Source organism: Neomonachus schauinslandi, chromosome 9 (assembly GCF_002201575.2).
Source record: "Neomonachus schauinslandi chromosome 9, ASM220157v2, whole genome shotgun sequence".
Lineage (NCBI taxonomy): Eukaryota > Metazoa > Chordata > Mammalia > Carnivora > Phocidae > Neomonachus > Neomonachus schauinslandi.
The window spans coordinates 60,057,918-60,083,997 of NC_058411.1; the positions used below are offsets into that span (position 1 = coordinate 60,057,918).

The 26,080-nt window shown below is 37.4% G+C and overlaps 1 non-coding gene across 1 annotated transcript; it reads right to left on the reverse strand.

The window, feature by feature from the left end:
* Positions 1-21,962: 21,962 nt before the first annotated feature.
* On the reverse strand, positions 21,963-22,069 carry LOC123325795. The gene has a single exon (XR_006540647.1). It is a non-coding gene; the product is annotated as a U6 spliceosomal RNA (small nuclear RNA).
* Positions 22,070-26,080: the final 4,011 nt, after the last annotated feature.

A 26,080-nucleotide genomic window follows, 5' to 3' on the forward strand; every position in this document is an offset into this window, starting at 1 on the left:
TGCACTGTATTACATTAAATTTCTTTGCACCTCCTAGAATTTTACATAAGTGGTACGATTTATGTCTTGCTTTATTCACTCGTCATATTTATTTTGAGATACATCTGTGTTGTTGTACTCATCGCTCCCTTTTATTTCTTAGTATTCCACTGCGTAGATATAACACAATTTATTCACCAATTGAGGGATATCTGGATTGTTTCTAGTTCGGGGCTATTATAAATAAAACTGCTAAGAACAACCATATTCAAGTCTATGTATAGGCACAAGCTCTCTTTCCTCTTAGGTAAAGTAAACAACTAGGAGTAAAATGACCAGGTCATATGGTAAGAGTATGTTTAGCATTTTTAAAACTGCCTAACTAGTTGCCAAACTAGTTGTACTCACCTACATTCCATTTTACATATATCAGTTCTGGTTCCTCTACATCCTCATCAACTCTTGATGGGGTCAGTCTTTTTCATTCTAACCATTCTAAAAGGTGTTTGGTGGTATTCACTGTAGTTTTAATTTGCATTTCCTTGATGAATAATGATGTTGAGCATCTTTTAATGTGTTTATTTTATATCTGAATATATTTTTGGTATGTGTCTGTTCAAATCTTTTGCCTGTTTTTAAACTGGATTATGTATCTTTTATCAGATGTAGGCTTTGAAGATATTTTCTCCCACTCTTTGGTTTCTCATTTCATTCTCTTATAGTGTCTTTGAAAAGCAGTTTTTAATTTTAATGAAGTCTAATTTATCAAGTTTTCTTGCAGATCGTTTTCATATGCATGGAATCTTTACCTAAGCCACAGTCACGAAGATTTTCTTGTATGTTGTCTTCTAGCAATTTAATAATTTTAGGTTTTACATACAATCTATATCTATTGGGTTTTTTTTAGAAAGAGGGTGGGTATGGGCAGAAGGAGAAGGAGAGAATCTTATTTTATTTTTAATTCATGTTAGTTAACATATAGTGTATTATTAGTTTCAGGGGTAGAATGTAGTGATTCATCAGTTGCATGTAACATCCAGTGCTCATTACATCAAGTGCCCTCCTTAATGCCCATCACCCAGTTACCCCATCCCCCCACCCACCTGCCCTCCAGCAACCCTGCTTGTTTCCTATAGTTAAGAGTCTTTTATGTTTTGCCTCTCTGTTTTTATCTTATTTTTCCTTCTCTTCCCCTCTGTTCATCTCTTTTGTTTCTTAAATTCCACATGAGTGAGATCATATGATAATTGCCTTTGCTGACTTATTTCACTTAGCTTAATACCCTCTAGTTCCATCCATGTCATTGCAAATGGCAAGATTTCATTCTTTTTGATGGCTGAATAGTCCAGTGTGTGTGTGTGTGTGTGTGTGTGTGATCTTTAACCATTCATCCCTCAATGGACATCTTACAAAGTTTTTCCATATTTTGGCTATTGTTGACATTGCTGTTATAAACATTGAGGTGCATGTGCCCCCTTGAATCACTATTTTTGTATCCTTTGGATAAAGACCTAGTAGTGCAGTTGCTGGGTCGTAGGGTAGCTCTATTTTTAACTTTTTGCAGACCTCCATACTGTTTTCCAGAGTGGCTGCACCAGTTTGCATTCCCACCAACAATGTAAGAGGGTTCCCCTTTCTCCACATCCTTGCCAACGTCTGCTGTTTCCTGAGTTATTAATTTTAGCCATTCTGACAGGTGTGAGGTGGTATCTCATTGTGGTTTTGATTTGTATTTCCCTGATGCTGAGTGATGTTGAACATTTTTTCATGTGTCTGTTTTCCATTTGTATGTCTTCTTTGGAGAAATGTGTATTCATGCCTTCTGCCCATTTCTTGATGGGATTTTTTATTTTGAGGGTGTTGAATTTGATTAGTTCTTTATAGATTTTGGATACTAGCTTTTTATCTGTCGAGATATTTGTCATTTGCAAATATCTTCTCCCATTCTGTAGGTTGCCTTTTAGTTTTTGTTGTTATTGTTGTTGATTGTTTCCTTTGCTATGCAAAAGCTTTTTATCCTAATTAAGTCCCAACAGTTCATTTTTGCTTTTGTTTCCCTTGCCTCTGGAGATGTGTCCAGCAAGAAGTTGCTGTGGCCAAGGTCAAAGGGGTTGCTGCCTGTGTTCTCCTCTAGGATTCTGATGGATTCCTATCTCATATTTAGGTCTTTCATCCAGGAGAGAGAGAATCTTAAACAGGCTCCAGGCCCAGCACGGAGTCTCAATCTCACAACCCTGAGATCTTGACCTGAGCCAAAATCAGGAGTCGGAGGCTTAACCAGCTAAGTCACTCTGATGCCCCAAGATTTATATCTATCTTGAGTTAATTTTTATACATGGTATAAAGTATTGATGAAGCGTTTACTTTTTGCATTTAGATATTCCATTATTCTGGAACCATTTGATTACAAGATTTTTCACCACTGAATTGCCTTTACACCTTTGTCAAAAAACAATTGTCTTAAAAATGTGGGTATATTTCTGGACTTTCTACTCCGTTACATTGATTTATTCCTCTATCTTTATCCTAAGACCACACCATCTTGATTACTGCAGTTCCATAATAAACCTTGAACAAAGATCACATTAACTCATGAACTTTGTTTTTGTTTTTGCTTTTTTTTATTCTTAGTATTTCCTTATGAACTTTAGAATCAACTCATTAATTTCTATAAAAAGATGTGCTCTTTATTGAGATTGCACTGAATCTATATATCAATTTGGGGACACTTGACATCTTAACAATTTTGAATCTTCCTATACATAACAGGGTACACCTCTTCATTTAGGTCTTTAACTCACTCAGTAATATTTTGTAGTTTCCAGCATATAGGTGTTGCACATCTTTTGTCAGATTTATCCTTAAGATTTTATACTTTTATGCTATATAAATATTATTTCAATTTCTAATTGTTTATCACTAGTGTACAGAAATACAATTATGATATATAGTACATGTTATTTAATATATTATAACATAATTGAATAGTTTATGTTCTACAACCTTGATAAAGTCACATTTAGTATCATATTTGTAGAATCCACAAGGTTTTCTGCATGTCATCTGCCAAAAAAACAGTTTTACTTCTTCCTTTCTAATCTGGATGCCTTTTCTTCCTCTTGCCAGTTGCACTGGCTATACTTTCAACATAATTCAACATTATATTGAATAGAAATGATGAAAACACATATCCTTTCCTTGTTCCTCATTTTAGAAGGATTGCATTAATTCCCTGCCCATTAAGTATGATGTTAGCTCTAGATTTTTCATGGATTGTCTTTATCAGGTTGAAGAAGTGCCTTTATATTCCTAGTTTGCTGAGTTTTTATCAGGAATAGGTGTTGGGTTTTGTCCAATACTGTTCATGTATCTAATGAGATGGACATACGATTTTTTTTTTTAGTTTGTTAATAGGCTGATTTTTAAAAAGATTTTATTTATTTATTTGACAGAGAGAGAGAGAGAGAGAAAGCATGAGTAGGGGGACGGGCAGAATGAGAGGGAGAAGCAGGCTCCCCATGGAGCAGGGAGCCTGAGCAGGACTTGGTCCCAGGACACTGAGATCATGAACTGCGCTGAAGGCAGACGCTTAACCAACTGAGCTGCCCAGGTGCCCCAATATGCTGATTTTTATCGTTGATTTTCAAATGTTAAACCAATCTTATACCCCTAGGATAAACTCCATTGGTCACAATGTATGCTTTTTGTATATTGTTGAATTTGATTTGCCAAAATTTTATTTAGAACTTTTGCATACATGTTAATGAGAGATATGTGTCTATAGTTTTTTTCTCTTATTGGTATCTGAGTTATTCAATTTCTTTAATAGATAGAAGACAATTCAAGTAATCTCTTTCTCTTGAGAGAGCTTTAGTAGTTTGCATCTCTCAAGGAATTGTTCCATTTCATCTATGTTGCTAAATTTATTGGCCTAAAGTTGTTTGAAATAGTTTTTTATCCTTTACATAGCTATAAGACAGATTGTGATTTCCTCTCTCATTCCTGATATGGGTGGTTTTTGTCTTGTCTCTTTTTTTTCTTGATCACTCTAACTAGAAATTGATCACTTTGTTTTCTTCAAACACTCTGCTTTTGGTTTCCTTGACTTTTCTCTCCTGTTTTTGTTTTCTATTTCATTTATTTCTACTCTTTATTATTTCTTCTCTTCTGTTTATTTTAGGTATAATCTGCTTTTCTTTTTCTAGTTTCCTAAGTGGGAGCTGAGATCTTCTATTTGAGACTTTTCTTCTTTTCTAACGTAGGCACTTGGTACTATAAATGTCCCACTAAGTACTACTTCAGCAGCAGTATCCTACACATTTTGGTGTGTTCTGTTTCCCTTTTAATTCACTTCAAAATAGTTATATTTTTCTTTTGATTTCTTCTTTGTTCCATGGGTTATTTAGGATTTAGAAATGTGTTCTTTAGTTTCCAGAGATCTTTTGGTTATTGATGCCTAACTTAACTCCATAGTGACCAGAGAAGGTATGTTTTTATGACATGAAGACCTTTAAACTCATTTAAACATGTTCTATACCCCAAGATATGGTCTATCTTGGTAAATGATCTGTTGCATATGAAAAGAATATGCATTCTGATGTTTTTGGATGGGGTTTTTAAAAATGTCAATTAGTTGAAGTTTGTTAATAGTATTGTTCAAGTCTTTTATGTCCTTGTTTATTTTCTGTCTAGTTGTTCTATCAATTATTGAGAGAGAGGTTTTTAAATCTCTGACTATAATTGTGCATTTGTCTACTCCTTGATGTCCCATCAGTTTGTGTTTCTTGTATTTTGAATTTCTGCTAGCTATATAAATGTTTTGGATTGTTTTGCCTCATGATAATCTGAGTCTTTTATCATTATGAAATCACATTCTTCATCCCTACTAATAGTCATTGTTCTTAAATCTACTTTGTTTGCTATCAGTAACCATTCCAGCTTTTATATAATTAATATCAGCATGAAATATCTTTTCCTATTTGTTACTTTTTACCTATTTGTGTCTTTATATTTCAACTGTGTTTCTTGTAAGCAGCATATTATTGAGTTTTGCTTTTATTCAATATGATCATCTATGCCTTACAATTAGGGTGTTCAGACCATTTACATTTAATGCCATCATTGATGTGGTTAAGTTACAGTCTATAACATTACTGTTTTTTCTAGATGGTCCATCTGTTCTTCTCCCTTTTTCCTCTTTTTCTACCTTCTTTTCAATTGAATAAAATAAGTATATTTTTGCTGGGTATAGATTTCTAGACTGACAATTTTTTCCCCTCACTACTTAAAAGTAGGTTGCTCCACTATTTTCTCACTTGTATTGTGTCAGATGAGAAATCTACAGTCATCTTTATCTTGTTTCCTCCGTTTGTAATATGTATGAGGTAAGAAAAAAAAAAATCAGCCATACCTGATTTAAATGATGAGATTTGGGACTTTTGAGCTAATGAGATTTAGATGAAATTCTTTACTTTGTGTTGATGCAGTAATTGGAGATCTTGAGATGGGGTGAATGTATTTTACATGTGGGACATGTATAGATATACTCGGGGGACAGAAAAATGGACTATGGTCAGCAGAAAAATGGTTCTCAGAAATACTCATGTTCTAATTCATGAAACCTATGAATATGTTAGGTTAGATGCAAAAGGTAATTAAATTTGCAGATAGAGTAAAGATTGTTAATCAGATGACCTTAAAATAGGGAAATTATCCTGCATTATCTGTGTGAGTTCAATCTAATCACAAGGGTTTTTAAAAGTGGAAGACAGAGGCAGAATACAGTGAGAAAAAGAAATGTAACTAAGGAAGAAAGATCACAGAGATGCTAGGGCTGGGTTTGAAGATGGAGGAAGGGGCCATGAGCCAAGGAACATGAGTGGCCTCTAGACACTGAAAGAGACAAGGAAGACTTCTTTCCTATAACTTCCAGAAAGGAATGCAGCCCTTGGTGATACCTCATTTTTAGCCCAGTCAGACCCATGTCAGACTTCTGACCTACAAAAGTCTAAGATAATACATTTGGGTTGCTTTAAGCTCCTCAGGTAATTTGTTAGCCACTATAGGAAATTAATACAATGTCTTTTTTCTTCTCCGGTTGACTTTAAGCTTTTTTTTAATCACTGGTTTTGGAAAGATGACATCTTTACCTCCCATCTTTTCCCCAGAAAATGCACTAACAGAAAATGTAATTCAAAAAATTGTGGCAATAAAGAAAAAAGCAATAGCTGAGAAAAAGAGGAGAAAGTTTAACAATGCATAGTTGGGTCAATTATACAAAACACTTTCTATTGAAGGTAGACCTTTCGAAGACATTGCTCATTTTTTAGTTAACTATAGGCAATATCAACATTTTTAGATTATACATTATTATCAAGGTCCTAAGATCTCAAAATAAAGGAAGAAAATTAGTATATATTAAAGCTGCTCCATGGGGGAGCAGTATTCACAAATCAATAATATAAATGTTTCCTTATATGCCACTGAAGGACATAATGTAGGCTATTTTATCTTAAACTGGCCTAATAAATTCATTTCAAGAACAATGCGGGGCGCCTGGGTGGCTCAGTTGGTTAAGCGTCTGCCTTCCACTCAGGTCATGATCCCAGGATCCTGGGATCGAGCCCCGCACAGGGCTCCCTGCTCAGCGGGGAGTCTCCTTCTTCTTCTCCCTCTGCCCCTCCCCCAGAGCTCATGCTCTCTCTCTCTCTCTGTCTCTATCAAATAAATAAATAAATCTTAAAAAAAAATAAAGGCAAGACCCATACCTTTAAAAAAAAAAAAGAAGAATGCTTTAATGATGCTATTAACCCAACTAAATTCTATATTCTATCAGGATTATAGAATTAGATTGTGTTTTTAAAGCTCCTTTCTTCTGAGAAACTCAGGCTGCTTTTATATATAATGACATTAAATGTCACAGTGGTCCCAAGAATTTCATCAAGAGGCAATCAGAATTCCCAAATAAATCCAATTCCCCACCCCACCCCCAAATGCTAACATTGGGGAATCCGGCAAACTTTTTGTTTTCTAACTAAAGAAACCCTGAGGATATTTTTAAGTAAGGGCTAAGGGTTAAGAGAGGGCATTCGGCTGTGTAGGTATAAAACAACTGAATTTTGGCAAAGCAAGTTCATAATTTTCAGATGATTTAAGATAAACTATGCCTAAGGGAAGAAAAAAAACCTTTTAAACTTTTTAAAAAATTACAGAAGTCATACGTGTTCATTTTCAAAAAATTAGAAGACTATCAACCCATAATCCCACTGCCCAGAACAACCTCTATTAACATACTGGTATATCTCTGTTGAACTGGCTATTTTCTATTTGCCCCTCCAGATCCCCTCTCAATCCTGCCACCCTGCTCTGTGCCTTAGGAGACTGACCTATACAGATGGCATCAAAGAATCCCTTTGCAGCCTGATTTCTGCTTGAGCTCAGTGAATGAAGAACACTGGTTAAGAGAGTAGGGGGTGGAAGGAGAGGCCAAGAAACTCACTCCCTAGCACCCACACTGTACAGTTGTTGTGGGAAGGCTACACACCTTTAGAAAAAGTCATCAATCCTGTCAAGAGGTGTTTCCACATAGCTCTCCCTGCCTCACAGCCCCTTCCCCCAGCCCCTTCAGGCAGACCTGCAGGTGGTAAGAATATCCTATCCTCCATACCCTCACCAGCTACAGGTTCTATACCATTCCTTGTTGTTTCCCTATATCCTGCCTATACCTTGTGAATAATCCTGATACTGAACTCTCTCACATTACTCAAGTTGAGTGTGCCATCTGTACCCTGCTGCTACCTTGACTAAAACCCCTTTCCAGGTTTTTAAATGTGAATCATATATATTATAATTACATATAATATATATATTTATACACACACATTCTTGTTTTTAGATAATAAGCCAGCTATTATATAGCTATATTAGAATCTATACAAAGCACTATGATTCAAAATTTTCAGTTTCCATTTTCTACTCAAAACAGTAATGCAATAAATATCTATGTATATACATATATCTTTGCCCTCTTGTCTAAATTACTGCCATAGGATACTTTCTTGGCAGCAGTATTTCTGGGACATATAAATATGCACATATGTAAGGCTTTTGATGTTGCCAAATGGCTTTTGATGCAGGCCATAATGATATTCACCTCCCCATGCAGTGTACAAGAGTGCCCACATGCCCATTATCCCACCCACTCACTAACATTCTACCAAAACATTTTTGCAGAAGGAAAATTAAACTCTTCAGTTCTGTTGTATACACACCACCTAGTACTCTGCACTGAAGTTATACCCAAAGCCACCAAGTTGATAGAGGGATAACAATTTAAACATCAGCTCTTAATTCCAGTTTCAGAAACCATAAAATAGAGCTTTTTGGTATCTCCTCCCTTTCCCACATTGCTACAGTAAGTACAGTCCTTTAACCTATAAAATGTGTTAAAATTTTCCACTAATTTGTTGGAAGTGGAAAAACCATACGTTTAAGTCCTAAACCAAAAAACTAGGGCAAATTTAATGAAGTCCCTAGTTTCTTTTACAGAGTCTAAAGGAAAATAATCACACATTAAAATTTAAGCCATTCCCATAAAAATGAATTGAATCCCAAGGTTGTGGAAGACATCAGAGTCCACTGTTATCAGAGGTACAAGGATGGGTGAAATGTGTCCTTCTTCCCCCCACAGCAGCTGTCTAATGCAGGAAACAGAAAGAGGCCGAACAACATTAAAGGTGGCTTAAAAAGAGTGGAATTGAAAAAAATCTAAGAATGGGTTCTCTGAGGAGGAAAAACGAAAAAACCTCTAGCTAATCAAGAAAAAAGAACAAATACATACAGAAAGTAAGGAATGAAATAAGGCTATGATGATAGATCTGGAAGATTTTTTTCTTTACAAAATACTGTCTACAACTTCATGCTAAAACTTTAAAAATATATATATGAAATATAGAATTTTCTAAGAAAATAAAAATGACAAGCATTATTTGATCAGATGAGTATCTATGGAAGAAATGGAAAATGTTGTCGAAGGCAGAACAGACTATATAGATTAAGAAGACAGCTTTAAATTCCATTGTTCCATTGTCCTTCTGACCCTGGGTAACACCAACTCCCTACCTCCTCCAACTGTCCTATGAGCTTTGCTGGAGAAAAATCACAGTCAAGTAGATGGAAGCTACTATAGTTTTATGGTCATCAACCTCAAATGGGCTCTCAGCACTGAAAAGAAACTACAGAATTATGTTTTTCTAGTTGTCTTACTTTTCTATTCTCCACATCTCTGTAACATAGATAAAAATCTTCTCTATTCTTCTCAAACTTCTGAATTCTGCCACACACACATCCCTCCCCACTCAGCCCTGCAGAATCACTCAGCAGGTAATCTGAGGCAATCAGACTTCTGTTTTCATAGAGAAACAAAAGCCATCAAAAGGACCCCCTCAATTTCCTGCCACCAGAACAATAACACTATCTATGTATGAATCTTCTTTTCTTCCCTCCTGTTTCAGAGGAAGAAGTGGCCTACCTCTTATGACTTCTCAAGTGCCTTACTCTATCCTGTATCTTCAAACTGCCTCACTCCACTGGCTCCTTCCCATCAGTCTTCCAATATTTCCCCTCCTACGTGCTCTCTCCCTTTCTGCTCCCCTTCATTTCACAACCCACCACATTCTGGCTATTTGTCCCAACAAACTTCCCCTTGTCAAACTCATCACTGACCTTCATGTTCTTGAATCCAGTTGACACTTTTCAGTTCTTCACCTGCTTGTACCCTGGACAGTATTTGCTACTGTTGTCTTTACCTTCTCACCTTCTCCCTAATTAACAGGGTTTTTATTTTCTACTTAGCTCATATCTCTACGGATTGAATTTCCAATTTGTAATACAATTTGTAATGATCTATCAGTGCACTTATTTAATCAGCACAAGGTAAAAAAGTCAAATCCTGCCAAAGTCGGTCTCCTTCCCGCCTCTGCACCCCAGTCCCCCAATTTCCTTACCCAGAGGCATGTCTGTAAGCACTGTGTGAGCCTGGAGCTGCAGAGCACCATCTTTCCCACCATAAAAAATTCTGCTTGCGATGCAATAAATTATCTGAATCTTCGTTTGTGTAGACTTGCAATCTACATGCAATTTTAACTAAATCGATAGCTTTTACATTTTCACTTATGTACATAAGCTCTCCCCACCCTTTCCAACATCCATTAGTTAATTGATCTTTGTAAACTGGCATTGAAACATTACAATAATGTTTTGCTGTACCAATTTTATAAACTTTTACAGTGCAATACGTGTTATTTTTCCGAGACAAACCAAAGGTTACTATCTCAAGGTTCTTGCTGCCTGCTTTAGCAGCATTTGAATGGGAGGATCTTTTATATACATTTGTAATAGATGAAAAATAAACCAGATTGCAAATCCTTTTTTTTTAAGCTTAAACCATGTACCAAGTCTCTGGTCCAAATTGTGTAGGATAAGTTAAACTTAAATTGCATTCTATTAACCAATATGAGTGTATTTCTGTAAGCATAGTTATGTTGAAATAAAGTTTGAAAAAGAAAAAAAAAAATTCTGCTTGCCAAAGAGTGAAGCTGCACAGAAGGAACCAGAGAGGCAGGTTCCTGATGATACTGTTTGAATATATGGGTCTAATTAATTTTAGTTAATCTCTAGACTTTTCTAGTAGTAAAGAATAAACTTCCTTTTTTTGAAAAGCTAGCTTGAATTGTGTTACTGTTAATTTGCAGCTGAAGCAGTCCTATATAATTCTGAGGGAGCAGGTTTTAGAAATTTCTAGAACACAAAATTGACAGGGTTTCATGATCAATTGTATGTGGAAAGTCAAATTTTCCAAGTGTAAACGTAGGCCTGGAGAGGGTTGGATAGGGTCATAAGTTCAAGTGTGACAAAAAGGAGTTCACATTTCACAAAGTTGCCACATGTGATTATGTGAGGAAGGGTGAAGAGCAGAAACATGTTAAGTGGCCCAAAGCTAGTCACTGAGGTGGATGTTCAAAAATAGGCCGAAGTCTAGCAATCAGACAGTAAAGATTCCACGAACTCTTGGTCTTAAGTAAGCCTCAGGCTGGAAAACAGATCAGTTTAGCCAAGGGAATCTGAGATACCAACTGCCAAGAAAAACTCAAGGTTCTAGAAATAAATAGATCAAAGTTACACTGCAAAGGTGTAGGAATAACCAGGTCTTGATAAGCAAGACAAGTGAATACTCATGTGAAATAGAAAAAAGGAAAGAAAGTGGGTTAGGTGGAACAAGACTAGCACTCGCAACAAAAGCCTTAAAATTACCTTGGAAGAACAAGGACAGTTTGTTCTCTGGCTTCTTTTGCAGTTACTACTGAAAGAAGGTAGCTCTGGGTACAAAGACAGTATAAAAAGTAGTAGTTGTCACTAATATCAGGTGACTGTGATATAATCGATCTTAGGAAGGCTGGGAGAAGGGTAGGAAAACTGGATATACTGAGGTATTCTTATAGACAAGATTAAATGAATAGAAAGCATAGAGAGATCACAGAAAAAAGATCATGCATATTCTGAAAAATAAAGCAAAGATAAAGCAGGAAAAAGACAGGGAAGTTCAAATGACTGTGGGCAAAAGCCCACAATCCAGTTTAACGCTGACGCTGTTTTCCTTTGGGGAACGCAAAGAGGAAGTCAAGTAAAAATACTGACATTAGGGGTCTAAGACGTTATCCTCAGCTTGGATGTCTTTTTATATTAAAAGTGGGTAATTCTGATCTTATAATAATTCATTGCACTGGTGGGGTAGGATTTCTCCACACCCTGTGTGAAGAATGGATCCCAGTTCAATTTTGGCTCTGTGCTAATTCAAACATACTTTCCATCCTGTGCACCACTCAGGATGAACCTGAAGGCTTTACCTGAAATTACAGAAAGCTGTCTGTACTGTATTGGCTGAGTTCCCCCAAACTGATCAGTCATTCATAAGGGGCAGCACAATTCAAGAGCAAGGAATGTAGGAATTGTCTGTCATTCGCTGTGTTTACTTAGACAATAGAGCCCATGTTAAAATTGTCTATTAGAAAACATTTTATCAGACTTTGGGGATAGAATTCAGTGGTGGAAGAGGTTTTTGCTGAGTATGAGGTTTCTAAAAATACCTTAGGAACCAGAGCAAGACTGCTTGCTCATGACCCTCCAGACTCTCTCATGCACTTCTCTCAATTCATCCAAGTAAGTATAAAAACAACCAGAAGTAACATGGACAATCCAAAGAGCTAGTTTATTTCTATTTGTTGGACAAATGGATAAAGATCAACATGTTCTCTCCTGCAACTAAAATATTCAAACCAGAAGGACAAAAAAGCAGAAAGCTACATCATAAAAAATCATTTTCCTTTCATGTAGTGAAGAGGGCAGCCCTGGGGACTTCCACTTCCAAGAAGATGGAGCAGGCCTAATTTTCCCTATTTCTTCCACTAACTAAGACTGAAAAGCATGTAAAACAAACATAAGAAGACTCTGTAAGGTGGAAAAGACACGCAGACTGGCTAAAGGACTTAGGATATGAGGAACAACATGATGGTGAGTTCCCCGGGGTTTTTTGTTTTGTCTCATATAATCTCAGACTTGGGAGCTGAAAAAGCCAAGACAACCTGTTATCGCCCCCGTCAGTGGGTGCAGACCAAAAAAGCACCCCCCAATAACCTGCCCTCTACAGCCAAAGTACCAGGATAGAGACAGTCTAGCAAGACAGAAAACTTCTAGCCAAATACCACAGAAAAAGCCGTGGTCCCACGACAGAAATTTATGCTGAGTTAAAAAAGCCAAGCCAAAAAACTACATACCGTATGATTTCATTTATATAACATTCTTTTTTTTTTTAAAGATTTTTATTTATTTATTTGAGGGAGAGAGAGAATGAGCAGTGAGGAGGGGCTGAGGGACAGAGAGAGAGACAGAGAAAGAGAGAGAAGCAGACTCCCTGCTGAGTAGGAAGCCCAATGCAGGACTCAAACCCAGGACCTGGAGATCATGACCTGAGCCGGAGGCAGACGCTCAACGGACTGAGCCACCCAGACGCCCCTATAACATTCTTGAAATGACAGCTCACTCACAAGTTTGACAAGGTGCCCTATTATCAGAATGTCTTAGTTCCTCACCATGTGGACCCCTCCATTGGACTGCTTGGGTGTCTTCATGACACAGGAGCCAGCTTCTCCCAGAGTGATCGATCCAAGAGACAGCAAGGCAGAAACTACAATGTCCTTCATGACCAAGCCTCAGAAGTCACACACCATCATTTAGATAATACCCAATTGGCTGCACAGCTCAATCATATTGAGTGTGGGAGAGGACTACGCAAGGATGTGAATACCAGGAGTTGAGAACACTGGAATCTATCTTGGAAACTGGCTACCGCCATAGAATAGAAAATATCAGAGTGCAAAACAAGGATCCTTAGCAAGAAATGTGCGTATTGCAACAACCACTGCAGCCAACTACTATCAGTGGTCTGAGAGACACAGTAGAGCACACATGATTAATACACACATTACCTAAGAAAGAGTCATTCAATCTTTTTTTTGTTGGCATCTTTCTTGATTTTTGGAATCTGATGATCAATATGATCACTGTGAGAATGTTGAATGTTCCACAGTTTAAGTTTATAATTCACAGTTGGTTATGAAGAGAACTAAGAAAGCATTTTTCTTCTGCTGTTAGCAAAAAAGTATTAGGATTTTCAAGACTTTTAAATATCTCATTACAAACCTTCAGCATGCTTGCTAGAAGGGATATTAGGAAATGGGACATTTTTCTAGTATAATCATTGTAACACTATAACAGAACTGGTACAAATTTTTCTATAAAAGGATGGTTTTATTATTAGAAGAAAACAATTACAAAGTAAAAAAATTATAGAGCAAAAATATAGAGCTGTGTTCAAGTTCAAGTGCTGGATCTAGAGATTTAAATAGTAATAATATTAAAGGGTGCCTGGGTGGCTCAGTAGGTTGAGCATCTGACTCCTGATTGCGGCTCAGGTCATGATCCTGATGTACTGGGATCCAGGCCTGAGTCAGGTTCCATGCTCAGTGTGGAGTCTGAGATTCTCTCTCTCCCTCTCCCTCCGCCCCTCCCCTCACTCACAGGCACACACTTTCTCTCTTAAATAAATTAATAAATCTTTAAAAAAAAAAAAAGACTAGCATTCACTGCAATAATAAGTAATCTTAGACTTTATTAAACTACTTCATTTTTTTTTTTTAAGTAATGTCTGCACCCAATGTGGGGCTTGAACTCAACCCAGAGCTCAAGAGCCACATGCTCCACCGACTGAGCTGGCCAGGTGTCCCTAACCTACTTTTTTTTTTTTAAGATGTTTATTATTTTTTTTAAGATTTTATTTATTTATTGAGAGAGAGAGCCAGAGAAAGAGAGCACAAGCAGGGGGAGCAGCAGAGAGAGAGGGAGAAGCAGGCTCCTTGAGGCCCACGTGGGGCTCGATTCCAGAACCCTGGGATCATGACCTGAACTGAAGGCACATGCTTTAACCAACTGAGCCACCCAGGTGCCCCATAAACTACCTAAAAAAAAAAAAAAAAAGATTTTATTTATTTATTTGAGAGAGAGAGAGCAAGCACAAGAAAGGGGAGCGGCAGGCAGAGGGAGAAGCAGGCTCCCGGGAGGCTGAGCAAGGAGCTGGATGCGGGACTCGATCCCAGGACACTGGGATCATGACCCGAGCCCAAGGCAGACCCTTAACCTACTAAGCCACCCAGGCACCCCTAAACTACTTTATTTTTAAATAAAGAAAAATATATGTGCCAGACCTAGTAATAAATGTTTTCTTTAAATATTTTAACAAATCTGCAAAATCCAAATAAACATTTCAATTTCCTATATACGTACAAATGAAAGCTTTAAAACTCCCAAATTCAAAAATTCATTTGGAAACAATTCAAATATTATCAACGAAATAAAAAATAGAGTTACCTGACTGTGATGATTCATTTTATGTACCAAAGGGTGCCCAGATTAAACATTCCTGGGTGTGTCTGTGAGGGTTTTTCCAGATGAGATGAGCATTCGAACTGGTGGACTCGGAAAAGTAGGCTGCCCTCCCCACTGTGTGTGGGCATCATCCAATCCTTGAGGGTGTAAATAGAACAAAATGAAGGAGGAAAGAGGAATTCGCCCCTTCTTATTTCCTGTCCGCCTGCTGAGTTGGAACATAGTCTTCTCTTGCCCTTGTTACTGTCTTTATGCCGTCTGCTCCTCGGCTTCTAGGGCCTTTGGATTTAGCGTGGAGTTGAGACAGTGAGGGACTATCGGAACAAGCCCCAGGTGAAAAACATTATGTAGCCAGGCCGCTCCTGTTTCCTCTTCCCGTTAATCCGCTTGTCCCACTGAGCAAGAGCAGGATGCAGGCTATATATAAGGGGAATCCAAAAAGCACCAACGAGCTGCCTGAATTCCCTGCCAATACCAACCAATCAGGATAGGTCCTTCCAACCAATCAAGACCAAGCGCTTCCAACCAATTAGAATGAGGCCCTTCGAACCAATCAGGAGGAAGCACTTCCCCCCCCCCCCCCCCCCCCCCCCCCTTCCCCCCCGCCCCCTATTGGACAGTAAAGTGAATTTCTCTATATATATAGGCAGGGTCTTACGGTTGTTGCAGGAAGGCATCTAAATTACTTCATGTTGATTCTCTGTCTTCGTTTAGCTCATGCTGGAGCCCGAATAAAGCCTTGCATGTCCCTTTGACTTTTGGGCCCAGCCTGGTAGTTTCTATTGTTGTGGGGCCCAAGAACCCGTCTCTGGTGACAGGCTTCCACCATCAGTTTTCCTGGATTTCCAGTTTTCAAAGATGGTTGGACTTCCCAGCTTCCATAATCAAGTGAGCCAATTCCATATAATAAAACTCTTCCTATATAAATCCTGTTGGTTCTCTTTCTCTGGAGAACCTTGACAGTCATATCAAAATACGTGCAAAAGAAAAAAAATCATAGTTAAAAAAAAAATCTTTTAGAAATGTGGAATATTGTGTGTTCAATTATTTATATAAATCAACCAATAGATTTAAACTATACCTTTACTTTTATAAAATCTTACAGTATTGCAGAAAATTTGGAAACTTTAGTCTTTAAGATGTCTGCTATAGATTTTGTTCATAGTAACAAATAGAGCAGACATAGGACTTGAAAATTAAGATTCAGAATCATTTATCAGTAAATTATAAGTAAACTAAAAGTAATACTGTAGCCTGGGTGAAATGTCAGAGTAATGACATCCTTAAAAACGTAAGGGAGGGGCGCCTGAGTGGCTCAGTCCTTACGCGTCTGCCTTCGGCTTCGATCATGATCGCGGGGTCCTGCGATCGAGCCCCGAATTAGGCTCCCTGCTGGGTGAGCCTGCTTCTCCCTCTCTCTCTGCCTGCTGCTCCCCCTGCTTGTGCGCGCGCTCTCTCTGTCAGACAAATCTTCAAAAAAAAAAAAAGATTCCCTCTCCTTCTCCCCCTGCCGCCACACAGGCCCCTTCACACTGGCTCGCGATCTCTAAAAAAAGAAGTAAAGGAGGTAGGGCGGTGGGTCCTTATCATATCTCTTTAACGTACGGGTCCAGTATCAGCAAAACTCATACTGATCATGGCAGAACAGTCGGCTGCTGTAAACCGAACCAAGTGATAGCCCCCAGTCACCGCTGCTGTGTTGTGATTTTGACGTGTGCTGTGTTTAATGGAACAGACTGACAAGCCGCGGCATGTAGTATGCAGCTATTAATCTGGCAAATGTAGTCTTTTAAACCCTTACCGGAAAAAAGATCAGAAGCAATTCACAGTCACTTGCACCAGACATCAATTCGCATTCATGGTCTTGTCCCAGGGTTATATTGGTTAAATTAATTCTCCTGCTCTCTGTTACAATATAGGCTGAAGGAATTTTGATTGCCTGGACATTTCACAAAATACTATGCTGGTCAGTTGTATGGAGGCATCTTATTAATCAACCCAGGGGATTGGGGGTGGGGTGGGGGGAAGGGGCAAGTACTCTAAATGCTCTGATAAGAAACATGGGCATTAGAAAGTGGAAGAAGACCCTGCAGTGATTGGAGGACCTGCCCCATTAATGAAGTTACCATACTGACTGAGACTGGATGGGGGTCATGCTGAGGTGTACTATCTAAGGTAAAGAACACCTTACTGAACCTTGCATCTTCTAGTAAGAAAGGCACAATGAGTGGTAGCCATCTTCAGATTTTGGAGACCGTGTACGCATTTGGGAATCCAACCCATTGCTCAGATGACTCCAAATGCTGCGAGTAAGAGTAAGAGAGGGGTCTTACGGCAGACTTAGTCTGTGCTACCAGCAACCCTGGCGTATAGGTTACAATCCAGCAAATACTGTGTGCTAGATGCATCTGTGGTAGACGAGGATGCTTTGCAGTCTCTCACAAGTCTCAAATAGGAGAGCTGGACTGCAGACCTCCAGTGTTCTGGAACAACAGCAGAAAATTCGACATCATTTGAAAAGCAGCTTCTCACTTGCTGTTGGGCCTTTGTAGAGACTGAGCACCTGACCAGGGGACAGGAAGTGACTATGTGGCCAGAGCTATTCAGCAAGAGTTGCATACAGTAATAAGTAAGTTGGGGCAGGGGAGACAGAAAGGACTGCACAGATCCAGAGGGCAGAGAGAAATAACACAAACATGTTGCCCATTTGCCTGCCTCTGTTGCACCAACACCTCTCCCTCAGCTCACATCTGTGGCCTAGTAGATGTTCCCTACAATTAGCTGACAGGAAGAAAAAACTGAGGCCTGGTTCATAGGTAAGATGGTCGAGTATGTTGGTGCAAGCCAAAAATCCACCTGGAAATAATTTTTTAGAATCATTTTATCATAAAAGTGAAGACATAAAAATCATATAAAACAAATGTATAACCCCAGAAATTATCATAAGGCAAACATCGCCCTGGTCAAGAAGTAGATTGTTGCTAGCAGCTCCAGAAGCTGCTTCCAGGTGTTCCATCCTAGTCACAACCCTTCTGCTCACATGAATAACCACCATCTGGCTTTTATGACAATTGCTTACTTGCTTTGTAAAAATAGTTTTGTCACCCAAACATGGATCCCATCACACTATCAGTTAGTCTTACCTGGTTTAAAAAAATTTATACATCTTCTTAAGTATCTCCTCCTCTATAAGTTCTTCTATCCCTTTATTTCCTTTCAGTTTTTCAGTTGAGGAACCTGGGCCATTTGCCCTGTAGAGTTTCCCACAGACTGGATTTTCCTGATTGCATATTCTTAATACAACCCAAGATTTTCTTCCGTCCTCTTGAATTTTCCTCAAATTGTGAGCTGGATCCAGAGACTGTATCAGACACAAGTTCAGAACTTATAAGAGGCATGTAATTCTGATTATCTCTTTATTTTGTGAACTTAGCAGCCATTGATGTTTTGTGCTTAGAGCCATTCATTAGAATTGCCAAATGGTGATATGCAAATTCTGTCATTTTATTTGTTGGATTACCTTTATAGTAACACACATACCCCCATCTACTCTTTTATCACCAATCCTATATGCAATTCATATAGGAAAGGCAGGATAGATGTTAGGATTCCTTTCCTTTATCCATCAGTTTTCAAGATAATAAATGGTTTCTTTATCATTTCCAAAAGTTACACACACACACAATCATTATGAACTTTGCGATTTAAATATTTTGATGGGCTTCAGTCTGTTGTAATAACTGTTACCATTGAGCTCCAGTTGTCCCATGTTTGACTACTAGGAGCCCTTTAAAGCTGGCCCCTGAATCATGGACATGACTCTAGTAGGATTTAATAGTTTTCTTTCTATCTGGTAATATAGGATATTCTCGGCTTGTTTTGTTCATTTCTTGCCCAACTCCTAGATTTGACCATTTCTCTAAGAAGCTCTGGTTTCTTTTAATGAAAATAGTAATAAGAATTGTACATTGTACCACAATCTGGGCACAAAGGATGCTTATTGTTACTGAGTTGATCACTATTTTTAGGCCTATTTGGCAGACAGAACTAAGAAATCTATGTAAAATATCTGTTGCATCCAGATTGAGAGTTCCAGTTCCAACTCAATCTTTTATGTAACCTCTTTTCTATTATCATTGTATCTCCTTTTTTCCATATTAGAAATCTGATTCTCAAGAATGTAGAGGATGATAAAATTAATATATCCCATAATTACTTATTTTATCTCATACTACACACACAGCAGTCTCAGAATAATAATACTAATATGACCACCAATATGGTTCCTGAAAACATTTTAAGAATTCACACACTCTTCTATTCTTAAGATAGTTATACTCCATTTACTTTGTCAGACCATTACATACTACACTTTCTCCCTCCTATCCAGTGGTGTGCTGGACCAGCTCATACCAGCTCAGGACAGCCAATTGTTAAATATTCAGGAACTTTGCAAGCTGGTTTTTAAACACCTATATTATCAAAATTAAATTATATAAACTTAACCACTGCATATATTAAAAGTAAAGGTAGAAAATACACAAAACTCATCAGTTCCTAATTATTTTGCTGCATGTTATAACTAGCTATGCTATTCATGTTATTTACATCTGTTACATCTGCATGGTGGAAACACTATATTACTATGTAATGGTGAGCACCGCACAAGGTTTCTCAACTCTGCATTCAGTGACATCACATTGGTAGCATGAAATCAACCATAGTAGGAATATTCACACCACAGAAATGGGTAAATGATACAAATTAGGACTTGATTTGTTGTTTTTTATGATTGTCTGGACTTTAAAAAGATGCAGAAAATGTTAATAATGCAAATTAAACTTAGAAGGGTATTGTGCCTGTAGCCATTTTGAATAGGACCCCAAAACTGAGGAAATATTTGAAAACTATTACCTAGTTCATCAAAGAGGTCACTTGCATCATTGACAAATGAGTGAACTTCTCTTACGTGTCTTCATTATTTCACATTTGTCTTACTCATTAACAGAAACAAAAATAGCAACCAACATTCATGTTAAAAGGAATCTCATTCAGGGTGCCTGGGTGGCTCAGTGGGTGGAGTGTCCAGCTCTTGATTTCATGATCAAGACTTGATTTCATGATTTCAGGTCATGATCTCAGGGTTGTGGGATTGGCCTGCATTGGCCTCCCCACTCTGTGGGGAGTCTGCTTGAGATTCTCTCTGTCCCTCTACCTCTTCCCCCACTCATGCGCACTCTCTAAATAAATAAATAAAATTAAAAAAAAAAGAATCTAGGGGTGCCTGGGTGACTCATTCCATTAAGTGTCTGCCTTCGGCTTGGGTCATGATCCCGGGGTCCTGGGATCAAGCCCTGCATCGGGCTCCCTGCTCAGAGGGGAATCTGCTTCTCCCTCTCCCTCTGTTGCTCCCTCTGCTTGTGCTTGAGCTCTCTCTCTCTCTCTCTCTCAAATAAATAAATAAAGTCTTCAAAAAAAAATCTAATTCATCAATGACATGAGTGACTTCGTTGCTGAATCAGATAGGAATCATGCATTTATTCAAGTCAAGATTTTTATGACACAATTGCTGGTGAGATAATTTTAAAAAATTGGTAGTAGACTTTGTAAGAGATAGCATCTCACAGTGAAGTTACATAGGCTGAAAAATGAGGTGTTTTAATTTGAAATTTATGTTAGCCATATGTTTAATCCTTGTCAGTCCTTATTTTGATGTCTCTAGTCATTTTGATTGTGTGAAGCTCATGCTCTTGTAGATTCCTTAGGTAGGGTTCACTGGGATAATGTTCCCTGAGTTCTTGTTTTTTCACAACAATTTGTGCCCTTTATCTCTGAAATCATTCTTACTGAATATAAAATTCTTGGCTTACACTTTATTTCCTTAAATATATTCAATGTGCTTATCCATTTTCTTCTGGGATAAAGCACTCTGTTGAAAAATCCAGTGATAATTTTCTTTTCCTTATAAGTCATGTGCTCTTTTTTCCTCGATATTCCCCCAACTTGTTCCTTTTCCTTTTCATTCAGTAATTTTACTAGAATATGTGTTGTCACTGGTCCTTCTAATTCAGTATTCTCAGTTATGCTTTCAGTGTGAAATTCAAATCTTTTTTATTTCAGGAAAGTTTTCTTAATTAGAGTATTTAGTAATTGTTCCATTCTTTTACTTTGGCTTTCTTCTTCAAGGACGCCATAATCCATGTAATAACCAGTCTTCTTTTTCCATCCTCAGTATTTCCTCTTGAATCCCTTTAATCTCATACTGCATTGATTTTTTGTTTTTTAATTTTCCTCTTTTCACCTTCTGTTTCTTTTAAGGCAATATGTAATGCATTTGTTCACTCTTGTGTTCCTTCTAGTTTAGTCTTCACTTTTGAAATAACTTTTTTCTTTTACTTTTTATTCTTTGGTGAGTTCTGTCACCTCATTTCTGAGTTCTTCTAATTATGATATATAGCAGATACCGCTTATCTGTGCAGAATCTGTTCCAAGATCCCCAGTGGATATCTGCAATCACAGATAGTACCAAACCCTACATATACTGTACAGTTTCCTATACAAACATACCTATGATAAAGTTTAGTTTATAAATTAGGCATAATAAGAGATTAGCAGCAATAACTAATAAAGAAATAAAACAGTTATAACAATATACTGTAGTGAAAGTTCTGTGAATGTGGTTTCTCTGTCTTTCAAAGTATTGGACTGTACTCCCCCTTCTTATGACGAGGATGTGACATGCCTACATGATGAGATGAAGTGAGGTGAATGGTGTAGGTGTTGTGACGCACCTGACCTTCTGATGATCTGCCAGGAGGATCATCTGCTCCCCGACCGCAGGTGACTGCAGGCAACTGAAACCACAGACAGCGAAACCGTGAATGAGGGAAGACTAATGTATTTTGTTTTTTCATGTCTTGTAACATTTTCTTAATATCTTTTAGTTATTTTGAAACAGGAGATCACAGTTTTTTTGTTTTTTGTTTTTAAACATGGAATGCTTTGTGAATGTGCGTGTCAGCTTCGTGTGGGAGCCAGGCTAATTTTCTCTGTATATTGTTCCAATTGTAGTATATGTGATGCTTAGGCTCACTTAGGTGATCACAGTAGATCACAGTTTTGACCTGTATCGTGGGCATATCTTTCTGGCATAGGAACGAGTTATTCTACTTCTTTTTCTCTTTTTATTATAATAATTTTGCATGGGATTTGACCTTCATACTTTTTATTTTTATATAAAAAGGGTTTTCGTGGACATCTACACTAAGCAAGGTACGAAACCTTCTCTAACATCACGGAGTTCCCTCTTTAGTTCTTTTTGTATGGGGCTCAATAATAGGGTGCCTTGTTTTCTGAGCTTTTCTTGGTTCTATTGCCAAACCCCCCTCTGCTGTCTATCTTGCTGAATTTTAATTCCATTTCTTCTTTGGAAGCATTGTGACTATTCTTGGCCTTTTGTTCTTCCACAGACATTACCAAAACAAGTTTGTCAGTTTCCTTGAAAAATCCTGTTAGAATTTATTTTCTGTATTTCATTTAAGTATTTAAAAATGATATCTATCTCAGGGCACTTGGCTGGCTCAGTTGGTGGAGCGTGCAACTCTTGATCATAGGGTCTTGAGTTCAAGCCCCACATTGGGCATGGGCCTACTTGAAAAAAAAAAGAAAAGGCAACAAAAATTATATATATCTCTTTCATACATTGTAAGGGTAAATACTGCTTCAAGATACTTTTGTTTTAGATGCATGTGTTGTATATGTATGTATACATACACATGAATGTATTAGGATATGTGTCTCTGTCAAAAAGCATGACAACCACTGCCCAGAAGGCTACTTCAGCACTGATTCCCCCTTGGGCTTCCTCTTTTCCATTTGGTATTCATTTTCTTCTTGACTAGACTGTTTTAAAACCACATGTTTTTATTACTGGGTTCCATACAGATCTCTAGGGGAGAACTGCTGATGGTGGCGATGGAGTTTGAAAGGGGCTGAGAGAAAAAATGCAGGGAGTTTCCTGCCTCCCTTAAATCTCACCCCACGGGACCATTTCTTACGCATCTGCTCATGCAGTCAGCTGGGAACTGCTGCTGGGTTTTTTAGATAGCCTTCTCATCCCTTGCCAGACGGTCTAGGGGTTTGTAAAAGTAGACAAGAAATCAGAGAGAATAAAGAAATATTAGAAATGTCTTCACTCTTAGATCAGTTTGAAGACAGTCTGTATTCCTCAGCCACCAAGGTGTTGGAATTCTAACAGATAAACCTCAAAGCGCCCTCTGCTGGCAGCCAGTATTAACCACCACTAGTCAACAGCGAAATAATGCAGATTTCATTGGTACATATTTTTAAGATGGTGATCACACATAGGGAGTTATATTTACTATTATGTCCTCCAACTAACCGAATGGAACTCAAGCACCGTAAGTTAAAATAGCTCTAAATTATACAGAATCTACAGTTTTGTTCTGTTTTGTTTTTACTACAAGTTTTCAAGTATTACAAACAAATCTAAACACTGTTTGAAGATGAAATGGACTAGTCATTTATAATTGTTGAGAATAATTGTTATGTTAAAAATAATTGTTTTGGACATTTTTATTATGAACAGGTGTCAGTATTATTATGAACAGGTGTCAGTCATTTTTATTATGAACAGGTGTCAGAATAAATACATGCTGTGTGTCTATGCTTCTAACTTTACATTTTTCCCTGGTCAAAACAAACTCATAACTAATCCTCTTTCAGTCTTTATGTAAAATTTCTAACTGCCTAAAAGAGATTATCATAAAGAAGAATAAAGATAAATTCTTGGATTTATAAAATTAAATTTACATTTACCATGGTTAATAGTTTACTACAGTACAGCCTTAAAAATAAAGTTAAATAAAATTAAATGGAGGAATGAAATAACACCTTGAAAATTCAAATCATCCATTAATTTCTAAACTGATAGTTATTCGTGTATTAGCATAGTTATAGGAAGATATTCAAAATATCAACATCACTTATCTTGCTCAACAAAATTAACTATTTTGTGTATTTACACACTAATATATACAGGACTTGCTTAACTTTTTTCTAAAAGGATTATAGAAATTTTATGGTTCCTTATTTTCAAAGCTCTAATAATTTGTGCCTATGTACTGAGGTCAGTAAAACCTCACAATAACTTTTGGTATAACTCAGTGTACCAGTGATAGTGTTTACCCTCAAGAGAAGAAACTATGAAACAATCTAGTTTTAGATCTTTATGTAAAAGATCAATAAATTGGGCGCCTGGGTGGCTCAGTTGGTTAAGCGACTGCCTTTGGCTCAGGTCATGATCCTGGAGTCCCGGGATCGAGTCCCACATCGGGCTCCCTGCTCAGCAGGGGGTCTGCTTCTCCCTCTGCCCTCTTCCCTCTCGTGCTCTCTCTCTCATTCTCTCTCTCTCAAATAAATAAATAAAATCTTTAAAAAAAATTCTACCATTTAAAAAAAAGATCAATAAATTAATTCATTTTCCAGTATGAATTAATATTTATTAATTTGCTATTTGTAAATCTTATTATTACCAGTTAGGCCCTTCCTGATTAATAAGTCTGTGGAGTCTATTGATTATAAATAGATCCTTGGGGAAAAACACAACCATAAAAAATTCTATTTTAAGAATATTGAGGATAAAATTGGTAAAGTGTGGGGCAAAAAGCTTACCAACAGGGTTATAAATTTAATAGACAAATAGAAACTATTTAATGCCATTCAGAGCACTTTAATCTGTATTAAAAGTTCTGTTTCCTTTTGTTTAATTATATACTTTGTTTCTATAGTAACTCTAAAGCATATAATCCGTTACAATGTTCCTAAGCCTTTTACATGGTGACTTCTTTTCAGTCCGTGAACAGTAATAACAATATAATCCTTGTTTAGAACTGCATCTTCTTCTTGAAGATCCCTTAATTAGTACGCAATAGAATTAAATGCAACTGCAGTCTCACTATACAAATTTGAATAATTAGAAGAAAAAATACAAATCCTAAACTAAGTACCTTAGTTTTCTAGGAATTTACTGCCACCTTCAGGTTTTAATCAAAATGCATTAGTACTATAGCTTTTACATTTCTAGGAAAGAGTCCCTGGTTAATGCAGTAGAAATATTAACATTATTTTCTGGTTTTGAAGGCAAAGTGCTTTCTAACTTAGATTGCAGTACAAATGTCTTTCATGAAATGTGTTTTCATTTTGTCTTGTCTTTTATGATTCTTCTATAACATGTAATTGAAAATCAAAACCTAGTTTGTTTTATCAGTCATTATAACTATAATTATACACTGGGAGCTCCTAGAAGACTGTCCAAAATATACTTAAGGATCTTTAGGTTAAATCTAATGAAAAACCCTTCAACAACAAAACTGTTTTCAGTGTTCCATGTATGGATGCCCTCCAGCCAAAGACCACCCTGAACTTACCTGGAATTAAACAAGCTGGGTCTCTTGCTCATTGCAGTGAGGAAGCATATGCCATAGGGGATTGTGGGTGTCTGAGAAAGAAGGTATTTTAAAAAGGACTTACAGGATTGTACTGTGTTAGGGGATTTTTGGTAGGGCTCATAGAAGTGTCAGAAAGTGGGGGCAATTCTATGATTGGGCATCTTGATTAATATTTATAAGACAGGAGGAATGAAGTGAGGCCAAAGATGCAATTGATAAAGAAGCAATAGGGGGAGGTTGCGTGTTTTCGTTGTCTGCAGACTGACCTTGTTTCTATCTAGACTTAGACAAGCTTGTGAGGGGGAGAAGGTCTTGGGGTTTTTTTGTCTCGCTTCATCACAGTCAGAGTGGCCTTGTTTGATATTGGTGCTTTAAGAGGCTGTTTATGCTCAACGGGAGAACTCCAAGGCCTAGCAATGGGTGCCAGGCAGTTCCTAGTTTTCTTTCTCACATATACATTTGCAGCTCTACCAATATCCTTATTTTTTATTCCTTGAACTTGTGGAGAAATTACCAAAGTTTATTATAATTTTTAAAATGAAAATCAACAGAGTATGAAGCCATGGTGTTTGTGATAAATGTTGCAAGGGTCAGAAACCCAGCTCAAAAAAAAAAAAAATAGCAAAACGGGAATT